Genomic DNA, 8,072 nt, shown 5'->3' on the forward strand with positions numbered 1-8,072 from the left:
GTTTTTATTTTACAGACAACATTAATGAAATGGCCAAAACAGCGTTTTCAGCCCGAGTGAAGCACATTTTGACCCTTCTTGGCAAACATCATTCTACAACTAGATTATGTACAATTCCTCAAAAAATTGCGTGTGAAGGGCAAACAGTTGAAGGGAGAGGTGTTGCATGCTGGAGTTATGTTGAATGTTGAAGTGCTTGAACCTGTGACATCATGTGAAATATACAAAGTTGGCATTGTTTTAAATAGGCCTATCTTTGTAGAAGATAAAAGAAAAAAACAAAACATTAGGAATTGTGGGAACATTTTGAATTGTGGGAAGAGGAAAATGGAATTCATGGAACAGCGGGCTTCGGGGAAATCGATTAAAGTTGGAACATTTTGAATGAGTCAAATAATGTAGAAGATACAAGGAAATACTGAAAATGATGAATAGTTCTTTAACACTATTTTCTTCATAATATTTTTAGTAAACTCTCAATTTTCTGGTTTGTAGTTACCATTCTCCTAGTAAAATAAAAATTCTGGATGGAGCTCTGTTGTGTGTGCGCATGAGTGTGTGTATTCGTTCGTCACTTACATGGATGAATTGTCCATCCACGGTCACCGTCTCCTCATGCAGTTTTTGTTTCATGACGGATAGCATTGACGGCACAGATGAGGCATAGAGGAGCTCTCTCTGGCTGGGGCCTCCTTTTCCTCTGGTAATTGCAGTTGGGGCCCGACATCAATTTTGTGGCCCTTCTACTTATTGACAAACACGAAACTGCTGCCCTCTTTTTGACTTTGGATGCAGTTTTTACTTAGAGTCATGTGTTCTGCAACCACCTTAGCGATGAACAATGTTGTATCCATTCTGAAAGAGAAAAGCAAAAACTATTGACGTTGTTTTTTTTTTGTATTCGATATATGTCAAAACTCATTTTGGCTCTGGGGCCGGATCTACACCTTCTGTTTTCAGGTGGATCAGTAAAAAAATGTCAACTCTAGCTTTGTTTCCCAGAACTATGTTTTATCATTAGCCTACATTTGTAGCCTATCCTACATACCTATCGTAATCACGGATGACAAGAGATCTGTTCTAAGCAAAACACATATATTCACAAACGATTGCATTAGAAAAAAATATGTTTTTGTGTTTGGTGGTGAATGTGTTAACAACGGCTTTATTTTAACAGTTGACTGAATGCAATTTTACTCCTGAACCAACTCACCACACTAACAAACCGAAGTGGAAGCTATGATTATTTAGTTTTTTGGCCTTGATTGTCATACTACTTTGAAACAAAAAATAAAACGTTATAGCAGCGCATGGCCAGTAAGATTAAGTTATATCATATTAATATTAATCGTCTTTTGCATGAAACCAGATTAATTTTATTTTTAATACACTGGACGTGAGGGATTTTTTCATATTTACTGCTCTCTAGCGGCGGAAGGGAGCATTTGTTTTGATTTCTTTTAAAAATCAAAACTTTTGATAGAGATGAACTACAGACTCGCTTTTTTCGACGGACTGAAATTTTTGCCGGGTCGAATGAAATCTAGTGTTGTAGAAATCAAAGCTTTTTGATCCACTGAATCCGTCTGAAGCAACTGTGTTGAAATGGGTCAGTATCGCGACGCACTCACATGAATCCATGTTGAGCATCACGACTGCTTCCTGAAACACTGCATCAATGGGACAGTTGTGTCAAAATGGGTCAGAGTTTCAAAGCATTTGACACAATTCAGTATGGTGACATATTTTTGATAAAACCACATTGCATTTCCATTTGACATTTGGGCAATGTATAATAAAAATACAAGAAACTATTGTAACATTCTTAGAAAACAAAAAAAAAAGAAATACTTGTGCAACAAGATACTGTGATGGTACCTTGTTGCAGTTGGTTGGCAACCAGTTCAGGGCGTGCTTCATCTACTGACTGAAGTAAGGTGGGATAGGTACCAGCAAGCCTGCGATCCTTGTCCTCACAAGGATCGCTGGCTTGCTGGAAGACAGAAAATGGATGGATCAATGGATGGATAGGTATATAATATATATAGATAGAAAATGGATGGATGAATAGGTATATAAAATGCTTCAAACACTGGAATCGGTATTTATGTGTTTTACATATTTTTTTTTTCAAAAATAAAATAATTTCTGTCACATTGGTTCCTATTTTTTGGAGTTGCAGGCATATGAAAATATATTTTAGGTACCTATTTTAGGTATGTATGTATGTATGTATGTATGTATGTATGTATGTATGTATGTATGTATGTATGTATGTATAGTATGTACTGTACAGTATGTACATTGTGTATGCATGTATGTACACTGTACGCATGAGTGTGTACAGTACAGTAGGTATGTATAATATGTGGTGCGCATGTATGTGTATTTGTATGTATGTTTGTACAGTATGTATGTAATTTGTGAAAAATATAAATATTGCAGATGAACCAGTGCAAAAAATACATAAATATTTAGAAAAATCTCAAAATAATGAATATTTATTTTCATATATTTGCATATTACTTTGAATAACCTCTTAAATTTCTGATTAGCAGATACCATGCTCCTAGTAAAATAAATATTCTGGATGGAGCCCTGTTGTGAGTGTGTGTGTATACGTTTGTGACTCAACAAACTTACATGGATGAATTGTCCATCCACAGTCACCGTACCCTCAGGCAGCTTTTGTTTTAAGTGGGCTGGTGTTGATGGCACAGATGAGGCACAGAGCAGCTCTCTGGTTTGGGCCTCCTTTTCCTCTGGTAATTGTAGTTGGGGCTCGACATGAATTTTTGTGGCCCTTCTGCTCATTGACAAACACAAAATCGATGCTCTTGTGTCTTTGGACGCAAGGTGAGGACACAGGTTTTGCCTTGACACTTATGTGTTCTGCAACCACCTTAACAATGGAGCAATGCTGTTGCCATTCTGAAAGAGAAAGCCAAAAACACGGTTTTTGATTTGATATATTCTAATTGTTTCAAGAGAGTCACTGAAACTGCATAAAGTACAACAGAAGCTCGTATCTACACAACCTCAATGTGAAATTTAGCCATCAGGTGAAGCACAGCCGCAAAGCACCCATTTAAGCAGCAAGGAAGGCTTCCATTTCAAATGTCACTTTTGCACTAAAATAAATAGTATAATAAATAGTTTTGTATTATTATTACATTACATTTCATATTTCATATTTGGACTGCATTTAAGGCATCACATATATTTTAAAATTAGGTAAATAAGAGATACTTATATAGTATAAAAAGAATTTATGTAAATTATTAAATAATCATTTTAAATTAAGAACTACAGTACTATAAATTTATTATAACGTATTCAAAATAACGAATGAGCTCATTGTAAATGAACAAAAATTATTGTGCCTAACAAGCATTGCAATATGCAACGAGATAGTTTTAGAACATACAAGAATACTTTTTTGCGAGCAATGCAATGGCATTCGGCGGAAAACGACATGGCTTTCAGTTTACATTAGCATCTTAGCTTCGTCGTTCCTTTAGTCAGTGCAGAATAGAAAAATACTTCGATCGCCCTAGAAGAGATTAACATTGGCCGAGGGTCCCCACCAGGGCTCTCACCAGACATCGCCTTTATTCTGTGACGTATTATGAACGGTCAGTCTCGTAATTCTTTTTAAACATAATTAATTTACATCTGGACAGGTAACGTTGCCACATCAAATCCGCTCTTGCATCTGCAAAATGAAATAAATAAAAAATACAGTATTTACTAGACCGATTTAGTGCTAAATTTCTTCTCCACAACTCCAACGCAAAACTGAAAGTAAAAGTAGGAAGCTATAGTGTGTTGTTGCCACTCACTCATTACAAAATAAAAAACGAGTATAAAAAATGAATCTTATGCCAACAGGCTGGATTATTAACATTAGGAAGAAAAAAAGAAACGATGTAAAAAACTATTCTGTATGGAGTCTCATGACTTCCCCCTCTGTGCTGAACAAAAGTGGGAGGCGCAGGCCACCGGCAGGTATAAGTGGGCGTTCATCAAATGTGGCTTCCCACATGGCCAGGGGGATAGTGACTGAGTTCCCCGAGTCCTCCACCACCTCCACTATGTCCACCAAGTAATCAACACGATGGTGATGTTTTTGCTTGACTCGCAGATCTGTTGAGTGGAATGATAAAATGAAGTGTCATAATGGATGAAATTCAAAACAAAATTACTGGTTGTTTACATACACACATTCCAGGCACACGCACGCGCGAGATGGTCATCATTATACTTAACTTTCAGTTTTTAACACAAAACCTTATCATTTTGCGTTTAATGAAAGAGGACTACAGAACTCTTATTGTAATTACCATTAAAAGTCGGAATTCACAGGATTTGTGCAATTTTAAGTTCAACCATAGCTGAGTGTCTAATTTATTCCATTTATTCCAATTAGAATAGATATGAATGACTCATGAACAAAAGTGTGAGGCACAGGCCACCGGCAGGTATAAGTGGGCGCTCATCAAATGTGGCTTCCCACACAGCCAGAGGGATGGTGACTGGGTTGACTCATGTGTTTAATTAATACCATTTATTCCAATTAGAATAGATATGAATGACTCATAGTTATGAAAATGCTTCATATTAACACCTCAATTGGAATTAAGAGGCCAAACCTAAGTTGACTTTCATTTGGATTCACAGGTGTGTTGTATTCATTTTATTAATCCAAACACACGTGTCACGTGTATGGTTCAATCAGAATAGCCAAGCTACGTCAATGGTTCTGTCTTGACTGAAATGTGTTGTGAGATTGTAGTTCACATGCTATAAATGGCAGCAAGAGCGTGACTGAGACAGAAGTACTTTGAGTACTGCATTGTTTTTGTCTTGATGTTGCTTGATAAGTATTAAAATACCTTGAACACAGGAAATTTTTGAGTACCACTGACATAGAAGCAATTAATTACGCACATCTACTTTGGTGTACTGCGTTGTGTGCATGGTGACACCGTAGTCATTGCCTCGTACACTCAAATGGGTGAAGCGATAGTTGATCCCCACAGAAACATTATTGAGGGTGGCCTCCCTCCAGAGGGTGATCTTTACAGATGCTTCATCCTGTAGTAGTTTAAAAATGCTCTGTATGTGTTGTTTGAAGTTCGACAACTGAAAATCACTAACTGTGTACTTACTTTTTGAATTGTGATTATGCACATGGGCGCATCCCGGGTGCCCCTCTGCCTCACCATCCGCATTGACTGCATCTAAAGTGGACCAAGGTAAACATAAAAGTCAAAGGCATAATTATGTGTGCTCGTGCCTAGAATGTGTGTGTATAAACAACCATGAAACTGAAAGGTAAGAAAAAAAGTCATTCGGGTGTCCTTGTAATAATCAGTTCATTGCAATAATTGTGTTAACCTGCACGTAACTGTATTTCAAATGCATTCATGTCCTTCTGGGGCAACCTCTCGACAAACCAAAGTAATGGTGAGTTTTAGTCAATCACATTTTGAACGTAAAACAAGTTGACACTTAATGAAAAACGAAAGGTATTCCAAATACAGTATTGCAAGAGAAAGCAAGTAATCGTGTTAGAACACAAAAAATGGGCGTAATACACATGATGGAAATAGAATAATAGAAAAATAATTAATGAATAAATGATTTTTTTTCACACGTTATCTTTGATGAGTGTATGTACAAGAATGTGTGTGACAGTGCTTATAGGTGCATATGTGACCTAATAAACTTACATGAGTTACTTGCCCTTCAAGGGAAACCATGCCCTCAGGCGCCTGATTTTTGATTGCCTGAGGGGTGTTGGTGGCGATGGGGGGCACAGAAGGAGCTTGGCTTGGGCCTCCAGGTCAGGGGAGATGGTGAGTTGGGGACCAGAATAAATCTTCATCCCCCTCCTGCTTAGCAGGACATTTGGGGTCCGGCTATCCACACAATTACAAAAGACAAAGTTGTTGCCCTCTGTGACTTTGGCAGCCAAATCTGGAAATAGAACAAGTTTGTACACGCTTTGCCCGTCACAGAGGGCAACAACTTTGTTTTCATGAAATCCGTCCAACTCTAGCGGTCGTTAGGGCAAAAAATCCAGTTTTTGGCCGTGATGCATGTTTCTACTTTTACTGCTTTCGCGATGAGCATCTGTGTTGCCACACTATTAGGACCGTGATATTTCATCAAATAAATTCTAAATAGTTGCCAAAACGGTAGAGTTGTACCGAACCTAGTATATGCACAACATCATTTAAAGTTTAGTGGTATAATGACGCGCAATTTCCACAAGAGTGAATTGTTGAGGGGATAACCACAAAGCATCAATTTAATTTCAATTAAATAATTTCATGTCAATTAAATAGGAACGTCTGCCTTTTCTAACGTCAGCGTAATATCATGAAAAAGAAATAAATTTTCACACCAGCATTATATTACATTTATTGACTGCATTTAAAGATAGTATTATGTACAACAAAACCAAATAATGCAACAATTCCTGTATTTGTAACGAAATAAAATGTCATGAGTCAGTGGATGAAGTTGAGAGCAATGATTTTAAAGATCCATCAGGTGTCAGTGTTGAGCAACAAAAGCAACAGGTCAAGCTAGCTTAAAGCCGCACGTGGCGAGTCTGTGTGCTAGCAGAAGCGTCCACATATACATTGTGATGGAAAACAAACTACGAAATTTCAGTTGACACTTTCTTTGCACATTAACAAAATAAAAATCCCTAACATATTCCAGCACTCTGGAGGGATTTATTGTGACGAGCGGCGACAAAGCAGTGTATATAATTAAATCGAGTTTTACCCCCCACCCCACCCCACTATTGCGTTGGAGAAAAAAAAAGGGGAAAACGTTGACGATGAAATAATGAAATGTACTGTCTATAATAGAAGAGCATAAAATAAAGACATTTCCAATGGTTCATCGACTGTTTGTAGTTTTACACAAAACGTGTTACACAATGCAAGGTAATTTTCCCTCCACCTGCTAGCCAAGAGGTTTTTTTTTTAATATATGTGGCAGAAGGCCGAATTTTTTTTCACACTGGTTTGCACCGATTTCTAACGGCATTTACAGAACATAAAACAACGTTACGGAAAATAAACCTAACACTATACATTTTGAAGTGTATAACCATGCCTTATATATTAAATATTTTCGAGTTTTTTTGTCACTTTCTTACATTTTGAGTCGGGTCAGTCGGCAAAATGTAATTTGCAGTATTTATATATTCCAAATATATATATAAAAAAAAAAACATGTCACAGAAGTACATTCACTCGAAAAAACTGAAACACGCAGAACAATAATTTTGGGAAGGTGTTACATTCGGTTTGAATTTAAGAGGAAATAATAGCCTACCTCTCTCTGTCGTCGTCAATGTGAGGTGGACTTTTTATTCCAAATAGCATAGACCCATCCCACTATCGCGTTGAAGAAATAATGGCCTACCTCTCTCTGTCGTCGTCAATGTCAAGTGAATTTTTATTCCAAGTAGCCCCACCCCTAAGTGACTTAAGTAAAGTTGGCAAGATATTGGCAGATTCGGACTTTCGCGATCAATACCTCTCAGATAAAACGTCGTCGAAACACCAAAGTCGCCTTTATGCCTCCTTCGTAACACAGACTACCAGCTACAATGTCAAAAAAAGACATTTGTAAAATATTTAAACCGTTTCTTTCGGTGAAAAGACGCAATTGAGCTCTATGAGCAGCAGAGGCTGGGCGAGCGCGCAAGGGACAGTCTGCAAATTACTAGATGAGGAGGGGGAAAAAAACAATAACGCCACAATTTGTGATTATGAATTCAACGAACAAATCAAAGACATTAACATAATCATATTGGGACAGTGCTTTTGAATAAAAAAAGCGTTTGTTTAATTTTGGATAATTTGTGTACTTAAAAATCATTAATAAACTGTATATTCATCTATAGCTCCAATATTGTTTAATATAAGGAGTCCAAAATCACTGGGCATTCATGACATTTTCATGATCGCACTACAACACTCGTTTTTTAAATGAATTATTTTGATAAATTTTGGGGCTTTATTTTAAATGCTTGTTAATCATTT

The 8,072-nt window shown here is 37.1% G+C and overlaps 2 long non-coding RNA genes across 4 annotated transcripts; both read right to left on the reverse strand.

The window, feature by feature from the left end:
* Positions 1 to 37: 37 nt before the first annotated feature.
* LOC148411265 (uncharacterized) lies at positions 38 to 3,912 on the reverse strand. 3 transcript variants are annotated; one of them, XR_015867857.1, is made up of 5 exons: positions 2,644 to 3,912; positions 1,879 to 1,927; positions 1,632 to 1,670; positions 580 to 855; positions 38 to 202 (listed from the first exon to the last, which is right to left on the reverse strand). It is a non-coding gene; the product is annotated as an uncharacterized LOC148411265 (long non-coding RNA). The 3 variants fall into 3 exon arrangements; XR_015867858.1 differs by having other exon boundaries at positions 38 to 855; positions 2,644 to 3,131; positions 3,600 to 3,911; XR_015867856.1 differs by having other exon boundaries at positions 38 to 855; positions 2,644 to 3,911.
* A 9-nt stretch (positions 3,913 to 3,921) lies between these two features.
* LOC148411266 (uncharacterized) lies at positions 3,922 to 7,740 on the reverse strand. The gene is made up of 5 exons (XR_015867859.1): positions 7,360 to 7,740; positions 5,736 to 5,982; positions 5,172 to 5,243; positions 4,951 to 5,097; positions 3,922 to 4,146 (listed from the first exon to the last, which is right to left on the reverse strand). It is a non-coding gene; the product is annotated as an uncharacterized LOC148411266 (long non-coding RNA).
* Positions 7,741 to 8,072: the final 332 nt, after the last annotated feature.

The sequence above is a fragment of the Hippichthys cyanospilos genome, chromosome 15, assembly GCF_059441005.1.
Source record: "Hippichthys cyanospilos isolate Australia breed blue-spotted pipefish chromosome 15, RoL_Hcya_1.0, whole genome shotgun sequence".
Classification (NCBI taxonomy): domain Eukaryota; kingdom Metazoa; phylum Chordata; class Actinopteri; order Syngnathiformes; family Syngnathidae; genus Hippichthys; species Hippichthys cyanospilos.